Source organism: Macrobrachium nipponense, chromosome 29, assembly GCF_015104395.2.
Source record: "Macrobrachium nipponense isolate FS-2020 chromosome 29, ASM1510439v2, whole genome shotgun sequence".
NCBI classification, from domain to species: Eukaryota; Metazoa; Arthropoda; class Malacostraca; order Decapoda; family Palaemonidae; genus Macrobrachium; species Macrobrachium nipponense.
Genome location: NC_061092.1, coordinates 13,885,227 through 13,903,910, shown reverse-complemented (window position 1 = coordinate 13,903,910; position 18,684 = coordinate 13,885,227). Strand labels below are relative to the sequence as shown.

At 37.3% G+C, this 18,684-nt stretch overlaps 1 long non-coding RNA gene across 1 annotated transcript in view; it reads right to left on the bottom strand.

The window, feature by feature from the left end:
- The window catches only part of LOC135205940 (uncharacterized), a 613,197-nt gene that overhangs the window by 20,027 nt on the left and 574,486 nt on the right, over positions 1-18,684 (bottom strand). The gene's annotated exons all lie outside the window — the stretch shown is intronic.

The window sequence follows — 18,684 nt, the reverse complement described above, 5'->3', positions numbered from 1 at the left end:
TTTATGCCAGGAATTACTGTGAAAACTGTCCCCTTTATCCAGTATTACTGTGAAAGACTGGTCCCCTTTATCCAGGAATTACTGTGATACTGTCCCCTTTATCCAGGATACTGTGAAACTGTCGTTTATCCATAAGTATTACTGTGAAGAGTCCCCCTTTATCCGGATTACTGTGAAAACGTCCCCTTTATCCAAGTATTATACTGTGGAAGAAAACTGTCCCCTTTATCCAGGTTATTACTGTGAACATGTCGGCCCCTTTATCCAGTTATACTGTGACTGTCGTTTATCCAAGTATTACTGTGAAGATGTCCCCTTTATCCAGGATTACTGTGAAAACTGTCCCCTTTACTCCGAGGTATTACTGTGTAAGACTGGTCCCCAAACCTTTATCCAGTATTGACTGTGAGACTGTCCCCCCATTTATCCAAGTAATTACTGTGACCCCCTTTATAGAAAATTATGTGCTGTTTAGACTCCCCCTTTATCCGAGTATTACTGTGAAGAATGTCAGTTTATCCAGGAATTACTGTGAAACACTGTCCCCGTTATCCAAGTATTACTATGAAAGACCAGGTTCCCCGCCCCCTTTATCCAAGTAATTACTGTGAAAACTGTCCCCTTTATCCAAGTATTTACTGTGAAAAGGACCCCGTTCCCCCTTTATGAAATTAACTGTGAAAACCTTTCCCCTTTATCCAAGGTAAATTAACGGTGAAAACTGGCCCCTTTATCCAAGTATTTACTGTGAAAACGGTCCCCCTTTTATCCAGGAATTATGTGAAAGACTATCCCTTTTTATCCCAAGGTATTACTGGTGAAAACTGTCCCCTTTATCCAAGGTATTACTGTGAAGACTTATTTTCCAGGTTTACCCATTGAAGGAACTGTCCCCCTTTATCCAAGGTAAATTACTGTTAAGACATCCCCTTTATCCGAATTACTGTGAAAACTGGTCCCCTTTATCCGGAATTTAACTGTGAAAACGTCCCCTTTTATAAGTACCTGTGAAGACTATCCCCTTTATCCAAGGTATTACTGGGTGAAGATATCCCCTTTATCCAAAGGGGGGGAATTACTGTGAAAACTGTCCCCCTTACCAAGGTATTACTGTGAAAACTGTCCCCCTTTATCCAAGTATTACTGTGAAGACGTCCCCCTTTATCCAGGAATTACTGTGAAAACTGTCCCCTTTATCCAAGTATTACTGTGAAGACGGTCCCCCTTTAGCCAGGAATTACGGTGAAAACTGTCCCCCTTTATCCAAGTTATTACTGTGAAGACTGGTCCCCCTTTATCCAAGGAAAGAATGTGAGACCTGTCCCCTTTATCCAAGGGTATTACTGTGAAGACGTTCCCCCCTTTATCCAGGAATTACTGTGAAAACTGTCCCCTTTATCCAGGTATTACTGTGAAGACTGTCCCCTTTATCCCAGGTATTCTGTGAAGACCCCCCCCCCCCCCCCCCCCCCCCCCCCCCCCCCGCCCCTTTTTTTTTTTATCCGGAATTAAATGTGAAAACTGTCCCCTTTTCCAAAGGTTATTAACTGTGAAGACGGTCCCCCCTTTATCCCAGGAATTACTGTGAAAACTATCCCCTTTTATCCTTAGGTATTACTGTGGAAGACGTTCCCTCCTTTATCCGACCATTACTGTGAAAACTGTCCCCCTTTATCAAAGTATTACTGTGAAGACTTGTCCCCCTTTATCCAGGAATTATGCTGTGATACTGTCCCCCTTTATCCAAGGTATTACTGTGAGACTGTCCCCTTTATCCAGGTATTACTGTGGAAGACTGTCCCCTTTATCCAGGGTTACTGTGACTGTCCCCTTTATCCAAGGTTTCCCCCTGTTAGACTGTCCCCTTTATCCAGTATTACTGGAAGGACGTCCCCGCCCCTTTATCCAAGAATTTACTGTGAAAACGTCCCCTTTTATCCAAAAGTAGGTACTGTGAAGACTGGTCCCCCTTTATCCAGGTAAATTACTGTGAAGAACTGTCCCCCTTTATCAAAAGTATTACTGTGAGACGGTCCCCTTTATCCCTTTTATCCAGTCCTTACTGTGAAGACTGTCCCCTTTACCAGGTATTCTGTGAAAAGACGTCCCCTTTATCCAATTTTTTTTATACGTGAAGACTGTCCCCTTTATCCAGGTATTACTGTGAAGACTGTCCCCTTTATCCAGTATTACTGTGAGACGTCCGGTTATCACCCCCTTTATAATTCGTGAAAATTTGATACTGTCCCCTTTATCCAGGTATTACTGAAAACTGTCCCCTTTATCCAGGTATTACTGTGACTATCCCCTTTATCCGTATTACTGTGAAGACGTCCCCTTTATCCAGGTATTACTAAGACTGTCCCCTTTATCCAAGTATTACTGAAGAAAACGGTCCCCCTTTATCCAGAATTCGTGAAACTGCCCTTTATCCCAATATTACTGTGAAGACGTCCCCCTTTTATCCAGGAATTACTGTGAAAACTGTCCCCTTTATCCAAGTATTACTGTGAAGACTGTCCCCTTTATCCAAGTATTAATGTGAAGACTGTCCCCTTTATCCAGGTATTACTGTAAGACTGTCCCCTTTATCCAGTATTACTACGTCCCCTTTATCCAGGTATTACTGTGAAGACTGTCCCCTTTATCCAGGTATTACTGTGAAGACTGTCCCCTTTATCCAGGTATTACTGTGAAGACTGTCCCCCTTTATCCAGGTATTACTGTGAAGACTGTCCCTTTATCCCAGGTATTACTGAAGACTATCCCTTTAATCTGGTATTACTGAAAGACGTCCCCTTTACCAGGTATTACTGTGAAGAACGTCCCCCTTTATCCAGGAATTTACTGTGAAAACTGCCCCTTTATCCAGGTAATTACTGTGAAGACTGTCCCCCTTTATCCAGGATTACTGTGACGGACTATCCCCTTTATCCAGTATTACTGTGAAGACTGCCCCCCTTTATCCAGGTATTACTGCCCGAAGACTGTCCCCCTTACCAAGTATTACTGAAGACGGTCCCCCTTTATCCAGGTATTACGTGAAAACTGTCCCCTTTATCAAAGTATTACGGTGTAAGACGGTCCCCCCTTTACCGGGAATTACTGTGAAACTCCCCTTTATCCAAGATTAACTGTGAAGATTCCCCTTTATCCAGGTATTACTGAATACTGTCCCCTTTATCAAGTATTACTGTGAAGACTGTCCCCTTTATCCAGGATTACGTGAGACTGTCCCCCTTTACCATGGGATACCTGTGAAGACTATCCCTTATCCAGGTATTATGTGAAGACTGTCCCCTTTATCCAAGTATTATTGTGAAGACTGTCCCTTTATCCAGGAATTACTGTGAAAAAAAAAAAAAAGACGGTCCCCCTTTATCCTGGAATTACTGTGAAAACTGTCCCCTTTATCCAGGTATTACTGTGAAGACGGTCCCCTTTATCCAGGAATTACTGTGAAGACGGTCCCCTTTATCCAGGAATTACTGTGAAAACTGTCCCCTTTATCCAAGTATTACTGTGAAAACTGTCCCCTTTATCCAAGTATTTATGAACGACCGTCCCTATACAGGTATTATGTGAAGACATCCCCTTTATCCAAGTATTACTGTGAAGACCGTCCCTTTTCTGTCCAGGTATACTGTGAAGTGTCTTTATCAAGTTACGTGAAGACCGTCCCTTCTATCCAGGTATTACTGTGAAGACTGTCCCTTTATCCAGGTATTACTGTGGTGACAGTCCTTTTATCCAGGTATTACTGTGAAGACTATCCCCTTTATCCAAGTATTACTGTGAAGACTGTCCCCTTTATCCAAGTATTACTGTGAAGACCGTCCCTTTTATCCAGGTATTACTGTGAAGACTGTCCCCTTTATCCAAGTCTTACTGTGAAGACCGTCCATTCTATCCAGGTATTACTGTGAAGACTGTCCCTTTATCCAGGCCCCATTATGTGGTGACAGTCCAGTATCCAGGTATTACTGTGAAGACTATCCCCTTTATCCAATATTACTGTGAAGATGTCCCCTTTATCCAGGTTACTGTGAAGACTATACCCCTGCTTTATCAGGTTACGTGGTGACGTCCTTTGATCCAGGTATTACTGTGAAGACTATCCCCTTTATCCAGGTATTACTGTGAAGACTATCCCCTTTATCCAGGTATTACTGTGAAGACTATCCCCTTTATCCAGGTATTATTGTGAAGACTGTCCCCTTTATCCAAGTCTTACTGTGAAGACCGTCCCTTCTATCCAGGTATTACTGTGAAGACTGTCCCTTTATCCAGGTATTACTGTGGTGACAGTCCTTTTATACAGGTATTGCTGTGAAGACTATCCCCTTTATCCAAGTATTACTGTGAAGACCGTCCCATTTATCCAGGTATGACTGTGAAGACTATCCCCTTTATCCAAGTATTACTGTGAAGACCGTCCCATTTATCCAGGTATTACTGTGAAGACTATCCCCTTTATACAGGTATTACTGTGGTGACAGTCCTTTTATCCAGGTATTACTGTGAAGACTATCCCCTTTATCCAGGTATTACTGTGAAGACTATCCCCTTTATCCAGGTATTACTGTGAAGACTATCCCCTTTATCCAGGTATTACTGTGAAGACCGTCCCTTTTATCCAGGTATTACTGTGAAGACTGTCCCTTTTATCAAGGTATTACGGTGCTACAACTAGTGAAGAAATTTGCATTTGAACGAATTGAAAAAAAAAAAAAAACGCCTTATATCTAGCACGTTGGCCTTGGCCAGAATGCACTTATTTTTTTTTTTCCTATATAATACAAACACCCCCCCTCAACCTTTATATGGAAAGCCGGGTATTTGGGTGGGTGAAAAATAATTGACTTCCTTCACCTATCAGGGGATCCCCCCTAGGATGCCGGGGGGATTCGCTCTCATGAGCGTCCCCCCAACCTACTCTACGTAATTTATGGAACTGTGAATTAAAATAACAGGGTTGCAACCCAATGTAACCAAGTCAAAGGCACAGAAGGCCTTAAATAGCCAGACTTTTTTTAGCCGCCTCCTGGACTGCAACTTAAACCTAACTTTGGGAACTTGACATTGAAAATTATTGGCTGGGAATCTACCCTTACCTAACCTAACCTAAACCTTAGGTATCAGGTCATAGCCTGGTAGACCACTAACACAAGCCTATGTTACCAGGTCCTTACTTAGCTAGTGCACGCTGCACTTTAATACCCTTCATTGAAGTATCATGGACCATTTAAAACATATCCTTGTATCACTTCCCCACCACCCAACCCAAAAAAGTTTACCCTTTTCAGGAACAGAACCTACAGATACAGGTTGCCATGGCAATGTTAGAATACCTCCTTGCAGCGGCGTAACTAGGAGTCTTTTAATCGGGGGGCACCTTGGGGCCACAGCTGAATATGGGGGCCACTGGGCATGCACAAATTATAATACTCATTCTTTTTTTTTAACCATGCGGAAAGATACTAAGTTTGTTTTAAAATATTTAAGCCTACTAATTTGTGAATGGCATTTTTATATAACAAACTTGCTCAAATATTTTTTCAGTACAAATTACGAACCTCTGACCACAATTGTTAAATCCAAATTAGATATTATAAGTACAATAATGGGTTGGGAATGAAATAAAACTACTTGGTATGTAAACAAAATACAATTAAGATAATCAAAATTAACACTTGTTTATTGTAAAAAAGAAAAAAATATGCTGGAATTATTCATTTAATATTTCTTTGATATGTTTAAACAGTGAGATCTAAAGAAATTAAGACATTTGATTGCTACAATTAACGACTCTAGTTGAAGTATATAAGATTCCATTACAATTGGTTTCTTGATTATTGAACCTAATCATTTAATTAATAGTATTAATAACATAATTTTGCAGATGTATTAATTTAGTACATTTCCATATCGATATTCTTTGCCCTGTCCTGGTGGATTCCAATCACCGATACACCGGATAATTTATGATCACACATAGAATTTCTGAGGTAGTTCTTTATATGTCTTAGTGAAGAGAGGCTTAGCTCACAAGATGTAGATGTTGGTGGTAATGCAAGAGCAATGATTAACATTTTGTACAAACCTGGAAATGCATGTTTAGAAGGAACAAAAAAAGCTGTCAAATCCACAATATTGGCAATTTTAACCCCATTAGCTTGTTCACGTTTTACTAATCGTTTTGCTTGTCGCAGCTCAACATCTAAGAATTCAGGATCAACATTATACTTAGCTCCCATTGTCTCCAACTGGTCCTGCTGTAAAAATTTAGGGGGGGGGGGGGTTATGGATCAAGAGATGATATTGAATGGAAAAGGGATTTGTTGGCATCATCAAATCTTGACTCAATTTCAGTTAGTAGCCTGTCCATTACTGGATAATAGTTTTTGTATCCTTCCTGTTCCACATGCTTACACACTTCTCTATGTCCAGCTGCTTCCAAGACAACAGCATCCTTTAGATGCCTCGGTAATTTATGTATTCTGTGCTTGGCAGGTGAAGAAACCTCAATATTGTGTGTCTGGAACATCGCAACTGCCTTCTCCCAAATGCTATGCCAAGCTTTTTCTGAGCGCTCTTTCTTTAATTACCTGCTGGATAGCATCAATCATTTGGGCAGCTGCTGACAGATCTAAAGACGGTGACTGAAGCATATCTGACACAAGCTTCGTTTTGTGTAAAATGTGGGTGAACATCACTAAGCATAATATATATGCAAAATTAATGTTTATTAATAAACTTCTTGCAACATGTGCACGCTAGCCTGTGTGGCACTGGGATGAAGAAATCTCTTCAAGGGTACTTATGACAGCAGGAAAGGTCTCAAGCAGAACCTTACATGATAAATACTGACAAGACCATCTTGTATCACTGAGCCTTTTCATAGATCTAATTTGCTTATTAGGAAACAATTCCTTTTGCTTTGCAAAATAAATTTCATGTGGCGAGTGTGAGGACATAAATGTACAAATCTCTTCTAGCAAACTAAAGAGTCAGCCTGTCGAACTGATCTGACACTGTCAACAATAATAAGACTCTGTCTGTGATTATAACAGTGAATGTAAACTACTTGTGGTGCTAACTCTTCACGCACCAGTTGCTGAACTCGATTCACTCCACTCACTACAGAAGCACCATCATATGTTTGCCTTACACAGTTTCTGGGATCAATTGAACACAATCTCGGAACCGTACACAAACTATCTTTAGGTGATTAGGCATTAAGGTTGTGAAGCCAAACAAAGTCCAAGAATTCTTCATGTATAGTGTTCTTGTACACATAGTGAACAACTACTAATAATTGCTCTTTCTTACTGATATCCCTGGACTCATCAATCATGACTGAAAAGTACGTATATGAACTCAGTTCTTCTGAAATTTCCTCCCGAATCATTTGGGTCAGTAGAGCAAAAGTTTCACTCTGAACTTTTGGGCTGGTGTATTTAACTCTATTCTTTCCTTTCAGTCGAGTTTTCACTATATCATCAATTTCACTTAACAACTCTAAGATCTCCAAGAAGTTACCCTTATTTGGACTATCCACATCTTTATGGCCCCTTTGCGCAATCTTTTGTCTTGCTGTCAGACAGAGGGCTCTACTAGCTATTGTTTGATATAGTGTTTGTTATCAATTATCGTTTTCTCATGGGCAGATGTAAGGGCAGCTGCCCAGATTCTATACGTTGTTTAAACTCTTTCCATGCACAGAAAGCTGCCATATGATAATCACTACGCTGATGTTGAGCAAACCCAGCCTCTTTTTCATTTGCTTTTTTCCATTGACGATATCCATCAGTTGTAAATGCAATTTCAGATGGAGGTTTATTAGGGGGAAGGAACATCCTGCAGCAGAACAATAAGCAGCATCTTGACTAACAGAATACTCAAGCCATTTGTGTGAATCATACCATGCTGAACTAAAGGCACGGTGCTTTTTCCCAAACCTTGTTGAAGGGAAAATTACCTGTGATAGTTAAGTTGGACTCTGTTCTTCCTTTACTTATGTCGTCAGGTCCTAGAACTGAATGTTTTTGTTCAGAGGCTTTTGGAATATATGATGTTCCTGGTGTCACTGATGCTGTAATACCTACATATGCTTCCCCTGTCACTGTCAACTGAATCAGTTTCACTGGCAGATTCAGCAGAATCTAACCATATGTCTTTTTCATAGTCTACAGTGCTTTGCGTGTCATCAGTGGTTTGACGTTTCCTACTTGAAAAAGAAGGTTCATTCGGATCATCGGCAGTTGACTGCCTTTGAAAGAAACTTTTTGTTTGCTTGCATGATATAAAACTGATGTTCGGGAAGGTGACTTGGACTAGGACAATATCTAGAAAGTAGAGAAAATGCTTAATAGAAGTTGCTTTATTGCATCAGAATAGTGATGAAATATAATCTTAACCGTACTTTTGCAAGTAGAAATGATTGCACTCTAGCTATGTCACAGGATCATTTGTAAAATCAGTTAAGTGTGATAGCACAAATAAAAGAATACATTATATATATATATATATATATATATATATATATATATATATATATATATATATATATATATATATATATAATGTATTCTTTTATTTGTGCTATCACACTTGGATCGCAAAAATACAGGTAATACATTGCTCATGGGAAATCTCTTTTGAAAACATAAATGTTGTAGTTAAACGCTAAATGTCTGTGCAGGATCTTGGTACCTACTGTGTCAATCTATAAAAAGTCGAAAGTATCTGCAAGGTCTCCAGTTAAACCCTTTGCCAAAATCTTGAGACATTAATAAAATTTTGAGCCATCTATACATCAATAAAATTGTGTTTAATCACAATAGATATTGAAGCACTTACCGACATTCTTGCTAAACTAAAACTACATAATATATATATATATTAGGGCTTGTGCCTTGTATGATAAGGCGCCCTATGAGGTAATGTTAGACTAGCGATAAACTTACGCTAAGTCGGTTGGTATTGCATTGGCCATCTTCAATGGAGTGTCTGGGGTTTTGTAGATCACTTACGAATCGGTATTTATCTTTACGACGATGTGTTAAACTCATGGTTCGGTGAGGTTCTTGTAGAAAACACAAGGTATAAAAATAGTATATTCTTCTGAAGTTTTACATGATGAAGATCAGGTATGATCGCACAAGTCTTCTATGACGATAGCTTGATCGCTTCTGCCAATGATGATGGCTAATCCTATTCCTCTACATGATAAAGCTTAGGTAAAGAGGTACAGGTCTTCTAATGACGATAGCTAACTCTGTTCTGCCTGTCTACCATCTCTGTTACAAGTTATGAAGGAACAGACAGTAGTTTCGACATATGAACATACTATCAGATGACATAGTTTCATACGAACACACAATCAAATGAGACACGCTACAGATCACGTAGGCCGTTTGAATAATAGGTCGGGGTAGTTGTCTCAAGCAGGGAGCTTGGACTAATGTTTATAAACAATTGAATGACTACAGGTGACGGCATGTTATCTTAGCCTACATACTTATTGTATACGTCATCTTTAGCGTCTCTAGTCTGATCACATTCCTGCAAGCAATCTGGTTGACCTCTTTAGTTTTAGACTTCTATATATATGGACTAACATTCCATATTTTTATTATGTAAACACTTACATTAGCTCGGTCAGCTACCAAAACCAACTACTGAATATTACCTCAAACTTGACTTGCATTTGACTTATAGGAGTGTGATACAGACACTATGTGAATATATATATATATAAGTAAATAAAAATTCATGGTGTACATGAATTGATTCAAGTAATAAAATATAAAACAATGATATTGGTAAATAATAGTGATCACGGATATATAATGATACAGTTTTTCACTTCATCTCATTAAGATACATATGCTACAGAAAATACTAATGTACTCTGACAATTGCATAGAATGAAGATTAACATGATAAAAATCATATTTTAACTGATAAAAAATTTCATATATGAACCTTGATAACATTATTAATGTTTATGCTGATTGATTCGTTGATTTTTATGCTAAATGTTATATATCTGATTAGTAATTCATATACTAACTCATAAATAACTGCAGATATTGGTAAGATAAAAGGTAACATATTGATTAGAGGCTACCTGATTTGTTTATACATATGTATATGGATTCATATAATTATGATTAATATATGTGCACTTTAAATAGATTCCTATTGCGTACACGCAAAGATATATTTAGATTCTGTTATTTATGATCATTTATAAGAAGAGATATTGCGTACACGCAAAGATATATTTCAACTCTGTTATTTATGATCAATTATATATAGGATACATGATACTTTATATATATATGGATACATGACCGAGGTTATACTACTTCACTTTTAACTAGCTTTCGAACAACTTTTCGTCCATTACACAGTTCCAGAACAACCACCTTTAGCCAATTGAAACGGCCTTTTTCAATGGTTAAAACAAGGGGAAAATTTGTCCTGGGCGGGTCCAACGTTCTATTTTTGCGCTCATACTTATTCTCTGCATCCTAAGCTACACGATTCCGTTCGCGATGAATAGATCATCCCAGCACGAGTCCTTCGCCAGCAAAGTAGAGTTGAATATCCTTCGGGTCGTAATTGTCGGAAGTATGTCCCTTTTTGTAGTCGAATTCCGACACAGCCGCTGGAGCATTCCGCATTAAAACGAGATTAACGACGAGATACGGTGTCGGTCGAAGAAGTCCATGAAATTCCTTTCACATTGTAGGCGGTTGTTACTTGACTGTAGTCGTCCGCTGCGACGAACGATTTTTTGAAGTTGCGATGTGAAACCTCTCGTACTGCAGGATACTGTAACCAGTTCCATTAATCAGCCTTGCAAGTGAAATTATACTTGTCACAAGGGCAAAGTAAATTCAGACGACATCCAAATACAGGGGAGGGGAGAGAGCCATTTAGACCAGACTTAACCCACATGAATTCGCTGATATTTTGGAATTCAAAAAGAGTCCGCTGTACAAACTTTTTTATCCATGGCATTAACAATGAGTGAACCTATCCAGGTCTATGATGACTTGTAAAAATATCCATAATTATAAAAAATAAATAGATATCATTACGATTCTCAAAGAAAATTCGATATACTGGTAGTAAGTTACTAGACAAAGAAGTGGAAAACGGAGCTAATTGTAAGATTGCCAGGCAACATAAGAGTCAAGAGAAGATTAATCATGATTCTATGTGCCCTAACAAAAGTTTCATATTCAATTTTCTCGTGCGCATCCTCTGAGGTTAACTTTTAAAACATTATTAATAGGTAGGAGATGCAACGAAAAACCCACTATGTAACTAATTTCTATATAAACTTTGGGTTTTTCAAGAAATGTGACATTTTCCCATGAATGTTTTACTGGAATTGTAATAGGCTAATGTTTGCAAGTAAATATTTCATATAAACATATCTTGATACTTCTGAATGTCTATGAGGTTCAGAAAAAAAAAAATTAATTCATTTTGTTGTTATAGAAATTCTATTTGCTTATAATTGTTCATTAATCTTAAAATGATTACAAGTCCTTAACTAATTGCATTACACACACGGATAAGAATATGTTATGTGGCCTGTCATGTGACCTATGAACCACATGTGAAGTTCATGAACTAAGCATTCCTTTCTCCAGTCAATCTGCTTTTGCAAGCAGAGACGACACACAGATGAAGCCTGTGTAAGCAGATTATTGAGGTTAAAAGGAACAAATGCTGATACGGCAATGATGACGTCGTCACTTGGCAGGAGATTGCTCTCAGCCAGCTAAGAGTTACGTTACTTGCTGTAAGAGATACGACTTTAGTATTTTCAAATGATATTTTAGTGTTTTTAATTCTCCACCCGCATGAGAAGAATGTCTGGAAAAAAAAAACAACAGTACCAAAATTGAACAATATATTAGTTTCATGTTGGCATTATGTTAAATAAATATTCCTTATTCAAACTATATGAAAAAGGTTTGCCATACAAATTCTATATATATTATTAGCCCTGTATAAGATTCATATAGGATTATTCCATAGATAACATTTTCACTTCTAGACTTCCTGACTTTAAAATCTCTTTTATTTTATTTTATTTATTTTATTTATTATTAGTTTATTTATTTATTTATTTATTTAATTTTTTTTTTCATTGACTACGAATATAAATCACCGGGACAGACAATATGTCAGTAGATTTTGGATATGTGTTTTGAACTTTTAGCTTATTTGTCATTACTAAAGCGTTAAGTTAGAGTTCAAATCTTTACGCATATATATTTGGATATTTAATTATCTATGGTTACGTTTGCTTATTGATTTTATCGTGATTCCTTTTTTTATTATAATTTGTAACCCTTCCGACTTCTTACGGAGTGTATTATATTGAACCACTTGTATCCATATTTATCTTATTTTTTTTATATTTATTTATTTATATATTTTATTATATATATTTGATAAATTAATGGTTGGCTTGAATATGAAAAGTGTTCTCTAGCGGCGTACCGTATAAGGCTACTTGCGGCATCAATTCTATAGATACAAGATATAAATGATAAAGGTATTTAAAACCGCGAGAACCGCTATAATCCAGTCCGGATCCAACATCACGAGTTGTAACTCGTAAGACATTGACACTTCCTATTTAATTATCCGTTATTCTACCAAACCGATTGACTCTGGGCGATAAAATATATTATTGGTTTTCTTAATGGAAAGGAATTCACACCACGTGTTATGGAGATTATTATTGATTTACACCACCCGAGTCAGATTATCATGTGTTGAATTCCATGTTTACTGATTTAGCACTCATAAATATTCCTAACGCACTCATTGCGGTGTTTGTTTTTTAGTGCGTATTAATTCTATATAACGTGTCAAGGAAACCTATTGATACACTAAGAAAAGTGTTTTATTTTAATTCCCTCTGTCAGACTCGTAATTCTGTTAATAATTCTACGTATATTCTTTCAAGGATTGATTTGGCACAGGATAGGCTCCTAAACTGACAGGTGTCTTAGTGTATCCCTTGTTTTCATGACACGTGTTACAATTAGTTATGTGCTTTTTATATCTGTAAGCATTGTAGGCCAGTAAAATAGTGATTTGGCTTTCTGTGACATAGTAGGGAACCCTGGATGGACGGAGGAATGCAAACCAGTTATGACGATTGGTATGAAAAAGATTATTACTACTACCTGGTCATTAGTCATCTGCTGTGTTCTTCGGGTTTTCCTCGTCACAGACCTACATATAATACTACATTTGATTACATTTCTGATACACATACCTTAAGTATACTTTTGCTTTAGGGATTCTGCTCGAAGTGTGTATTGTTTTTGCTTAGCCACTGACCCTGTTTCCGTTTCGAAGTGTTTATTGTTTGGTGTTTATTGCTGCTGACTCTGTTTCCGTTCGAAGTGTTTATTGTTTGGGTTATGTCTGTTGACTCTTGCTTTGTTCAGTTTGTAACAGTTCTGCACTCCGACCCAGATATTCAATGCTCGCGATCTCTTGGGTTAAGGAATTTTCTTGTTTAGATACGGTTTTAACAATAGGCACGGATGTTTCTATATCTTTTAGTCTAATTAATGGTTCTTTGCAGTATGGTGCGGGATTGCGGGATAATGCGTCAGCTATGATATTTGCTTTCCCAGGTAGATATCTTATCTTGGCTCCAATAAACTGAATGATCATTTGTCACCGAGTTCCTTTTGGACTGTGATTAAAGCCTTTGAAAAACTCGGTAAAGGACTCATGTTCAGTAAGGACTTTATCAGGATAGCCATAGATTATGAACTTAAAATGTACGAGTGTTAAAGATACCTAGCCCTTCCTTGCCTATTACTGCATATTTACTTTCAGAGGGCTTTAGTTTACGTGAATAAAAAGCTATAGGGAAGAACTGTTTATCATATTACTGAAGTAGTATCCCTCTTATCCCCTTGGTCTGAGGCGTCTGTTGCAATAAAAAAAAAAAAAAAAAAAATTCCTTATTTAAATCAGGGATTTTTAAGTTAGGTAAGCTGCATTTTCCGCTTTTAAGATATCGAACGCCTGTTGATGCTTTTCAGACCATAATAAATCTACGCTCTTCTTCGTAAGATCTGTTAAAGGAGCTGTCATCATTGAAGAGTTACATATTTACATACGATTGTAATACCCACTACAGCGCAAAAGTGCTGTATCCCCCTTTTACGTTAATAAGTACCGGAAAGTTATGAATAGCCGACACCTTACCATGGACTACTTTTAAGACCTTGACCAGACACATAAAACCTAGATAAACATGTTCGGTTTTAAAAAACTCACATTTAGATATTTTACTCTGAGATTATTTGTCTTTGTCTCTGTAGCACTAGCTCTACTTTATGTGAATGTACTTCTAAGGTATTAGAAAAGATTACAAGATCATCCATATAGGCATGTAGGGTATCCCCTAAAAATCTCCAAACACTATATTGTAATTGGGGTGCAACGTAAGCCGGAGGCATACGTAATGTCCCCTGAGTGTGCTGAAAACGGTGTATGAGGTACAATCACTTAGGTAATGGTATCTGGTAAAAGCATTTAAGTAAGTCCAAGTTGGTGAAAAAAATTTATTCTAACCTAACAGAGATAAGATGTCGTCGGTACATAGCACTGGAAACTATCGGGAGTCGTTTCCTTGTTTAAGCGACAGAATCTACGCAGATACGCGAAATCCGATCTTTTATGGCATGACATTTGAGGGAAAAATTATATGGGCTTATTTGATTTCCTAATGACTCCTATTACTAACATTTTTCAACTTCGTCATTTATCTCTATTTTGAAATTTCATTGAGAGTCTATGCGAAGGTACGTATATAGCTTTATGTTTGTCCTTAGACCGTATTTTGTTTTCAATGACATCCGTTTTTCTCCCAGAGATCACTCGCTAGTGGAGAAACTTCCTGGTATTCAGGTAGAAGATAAAAAAATTCTGCTGAATCACCTCTGCTTGAATGACTTTACGGATATTACTTTAGATAGATTATCAGAGAGATTCATCCACGACTGGTTGGGCGTGATTAAAAATTAGCAACAATAAAAAATGCGATATTTATAACTTCCGTATCCACGATATGTATACTTTTAGGGCTTTGTTCGCGGAAATCGTTATATTTCAGAGTGTCGGGAAGGATTAAAATTTCATTTCCCAGCAAAGTCTTTTTACACGCACTAAGACATTCGAGGGTGCATGTTTCTCGAAATTTTTGCGTGCAAAGTGCGACTGTGGTTGTGGGAGAATTCTGTTGGGTCATTTGAACAATGTTACGATTTATGAGACAAATGTATAGTTCCTTTATATAAGTTATTATTTGATTAACTGTCCTCATTTTTGTTCAAACGGATTTTAAATATGTTTTGAAGGTTTATAGGATTTTCCTTTGATAAACACGCCTTATTTTGCAGGATGTAAGATAATATTTTGTATACCCCTAGATGGATCTTACAATTACACTACATACAGATCAACGTTTTTTATAACTATAGAGGTATCTGTAAACGCTCGCTTATCCGGACTTCTCATTAGGGAAGTTCGAACAACAGACGGTGAGTCCGTAAATACAGGATAATACGTGAAATAAATCAAGATATTCTAATTTTTTACGGCGCGTACAGTCGGGCTTAATCCTACCAGATTTATTATATACTTAATGTATTAAAATTACTATGTATTAAAATTACTTAACCTGCTCTGATTACTTTGATACTGTCGTGTGATGCATTGGAAAAATCCTTTTTTAGTTTTCAAAAGATATCGGTATGTTATGAACCAACATTCCGCTTTTCCCCACTCTGCTAGAGTCGCTTATTGTGTGGAATTTGCTTCGCTTTGAAAACTCGGCAGATTTAACTAACCTTGACCGCTTGACTAGGTGACACAGTCACCGAGTTTGCTTGTTTGATTCTGAACGGGCTACTGTTTCTATTTCTTTTTGTAATAATTAGGATCCTTCTCTTTATTACCATCGGCAACGTATTGTGTGTTTTTAGCATTATGTTGCTGGTTACGTATAAAGCAATGAATGACGAACTATTAGGAACTGAGCGATTACTAATAAGACAAGTTATCACTACTGCATACAATATTAACTGTTTGTACTTCATTCTTTGCTAAAATTTGAAATAGTGAGGGATCCTGGTCAGCGCATTTAGCCTGATGAAAGTTTTTTACAGACATGTTATTCCTTGCAATCCAGCCATATTTTTAAAGTTGAGTTGAGTCATTGAGGTTCGATATTTTATATAACTCAAAAAACTCAAGGCTAAAACTGCGATCGGGACTTTGCAAAGGAGCATTTATTGTCATGACCCGAAATAGTGTTACCTCTAATTTATATAGATTTTTGTACGGGTGTTCCACTTGTTTTTTTGTGTGTTTTTCTAATCACTACGGTGCTTAACGACCCTATCCATGCATCTGTATAAATACAGACGTCCACTGCGTAAACGCATATTCACTGTTTAATATGATTTGTTACGTAAGGGATTAATAATCACCCAAAATGATAAAATTAACATAGTATATGATTATGATATTTCAGTAGAACTTCTGGAAACAGACACTCAAAGATAAAAACTCGCAGTAGCGAAATCTCAATGATATAGATAATTTCTGTAAAAAAGTAAGATTAAGAATGTCTCGTAACTTCAGCCACAGGAATAACGAAATTCGACCTGCAAAGGAAACACTCAAAGTTACTCCAAATGAATAAAAATTGTACTTAGCTTGCTTTTGTGGGAAGTCACGGTGTTCCGATAACGACACACGGCCTTGTGCCTCCTTCTCTATTTAGCTGACGACCTGGTTTGGCTTCAGTTTCCCCTGTGCGCGTTGTTTCGATGATTCGAGCCCTTGAAAATCCGATGCTGCCAGACGCGTTCGGTTTGTTTCTTGCAGTGCCGGAAACGCTCACTAACGATGTTTTCTTGAATGATTCTAATGAGACGAAGCTTCCGTTGCCGTAGGAAAAGGACACGTCGTTTTGTTTCTTGAAGTTATTCACTAACGATGATACTAAGTTGCTTGACGAATCTTGTTGTTTTCTGAAGTCGCTCACTAATGATGATACTAGGTTGCTTGAAGAATCTGCTGCTTTCGTCGTCGTTGACTTCATGATTTATTATTCTGTTTTTTCTTCGTAGGGACGTTGTAGCGTTCTTCTGGTCCGCTGGCCACCAAATATTAGGGCTTGTGCCTTGTATGATAAGGCGCCCTATGAGGTAATGTTAGACTATCGATAAACTTACGCTAAGTCGGTTGGTATTGCACTTCCATCTTCAATGGAGTGTCTGGGGTTTTGTAGATCACTTACGAAGTCGGTATTATCTTTACGACGATGTGTTAAACTCATGGTTCGGTGAGGTTCTTGTAGAAAACACAAGGTATAAAAATAGTATATTCTTCTGAAGTTTTACATGATGAAGATCAGGTATGATCGCACAAGTCTTCTATGACGATAGCTTGATCGCTTCTGCCAAGATGATGGCTAATCCTATCCTCTACATGATAAAGCTTAGGTAAAGAGGTACAGGTCTTCTAATGACGATAGCTAACTCTGTTCTGCCTGTCTACCATCTCTGTCAAGTTATGAAGGAACAGACGTAGTTCGAACAATATGAACATACTATCAGATGACATAGTTTTTCATACGAACACACAATCAAATGAGACACGCTACAGATCACGTAGGCCGTTTGAATAATAGGTCGGGGTAGTTGTCTCAAGCAGGGAGCTTGGACTAATGTAATATAAACAATTGAATGACTACAGGTGACGGCATGTTATCTTAGCCTACATACTTATTGTATACGTCATCTTTAGCGTCTCTAGTCTGATCACATTCCTGCAAGCAATCTGGTTGACCTCTTTAGTTTTAGACTTTTATATATATGGACTAACATTCCATATTTTTATTATGTAAACACTTACATATATATATATATATATATATATATATATATATATATATATATATATATATATATATTATGTAGTTTTTAGTTTAGCAAGAATGTCGGTAAGTGCTTCAATATCTATTGTGATTAAACACAATTTTATTGATGTATAGATGGCTAACATTTTATTAATGTCTCAAGATTTTGGCAAGGGTTTAACTGGAGACCTTGCAGATACTTTCGACTTTTTATAGATTGACACAGTAGGTACCAAGATCCTGCACAGACATTTAGCGTTTAACTACAACATTTATGTTTTCAAAAGAGATTTCCCATGAGCAATGTATTACCTGTATTTTTGCGATCCAAATCCTAACTCTCACATAGATTTACATAGACTTTCATTCATTTATTAGGAGATATTAACTAGATTAACAAGAAAACTTTAAATAATAAAGCGATCATTGGGAATGTTTATTGCGGGTTGAAAAATCGACGAATATTTCCAATTCTTGATTTGGTAACCTGATTATTAGCAGGCAGGCAGTTTGGCAATGTTATTAAAAGAGGCCTTGAAGAACAGAATATATGGACAAAGGTAAATGTAACTGGAGAAAAAAGTTTAAAAGTTTTTTTTTCTGCCAATGAGAGGTTTTTAAAGGGAAGTTTGATATCACTGATTCAGCAACTACAAGTTTAATGTTAATCTCGGGAGCAAAGTTTTTTT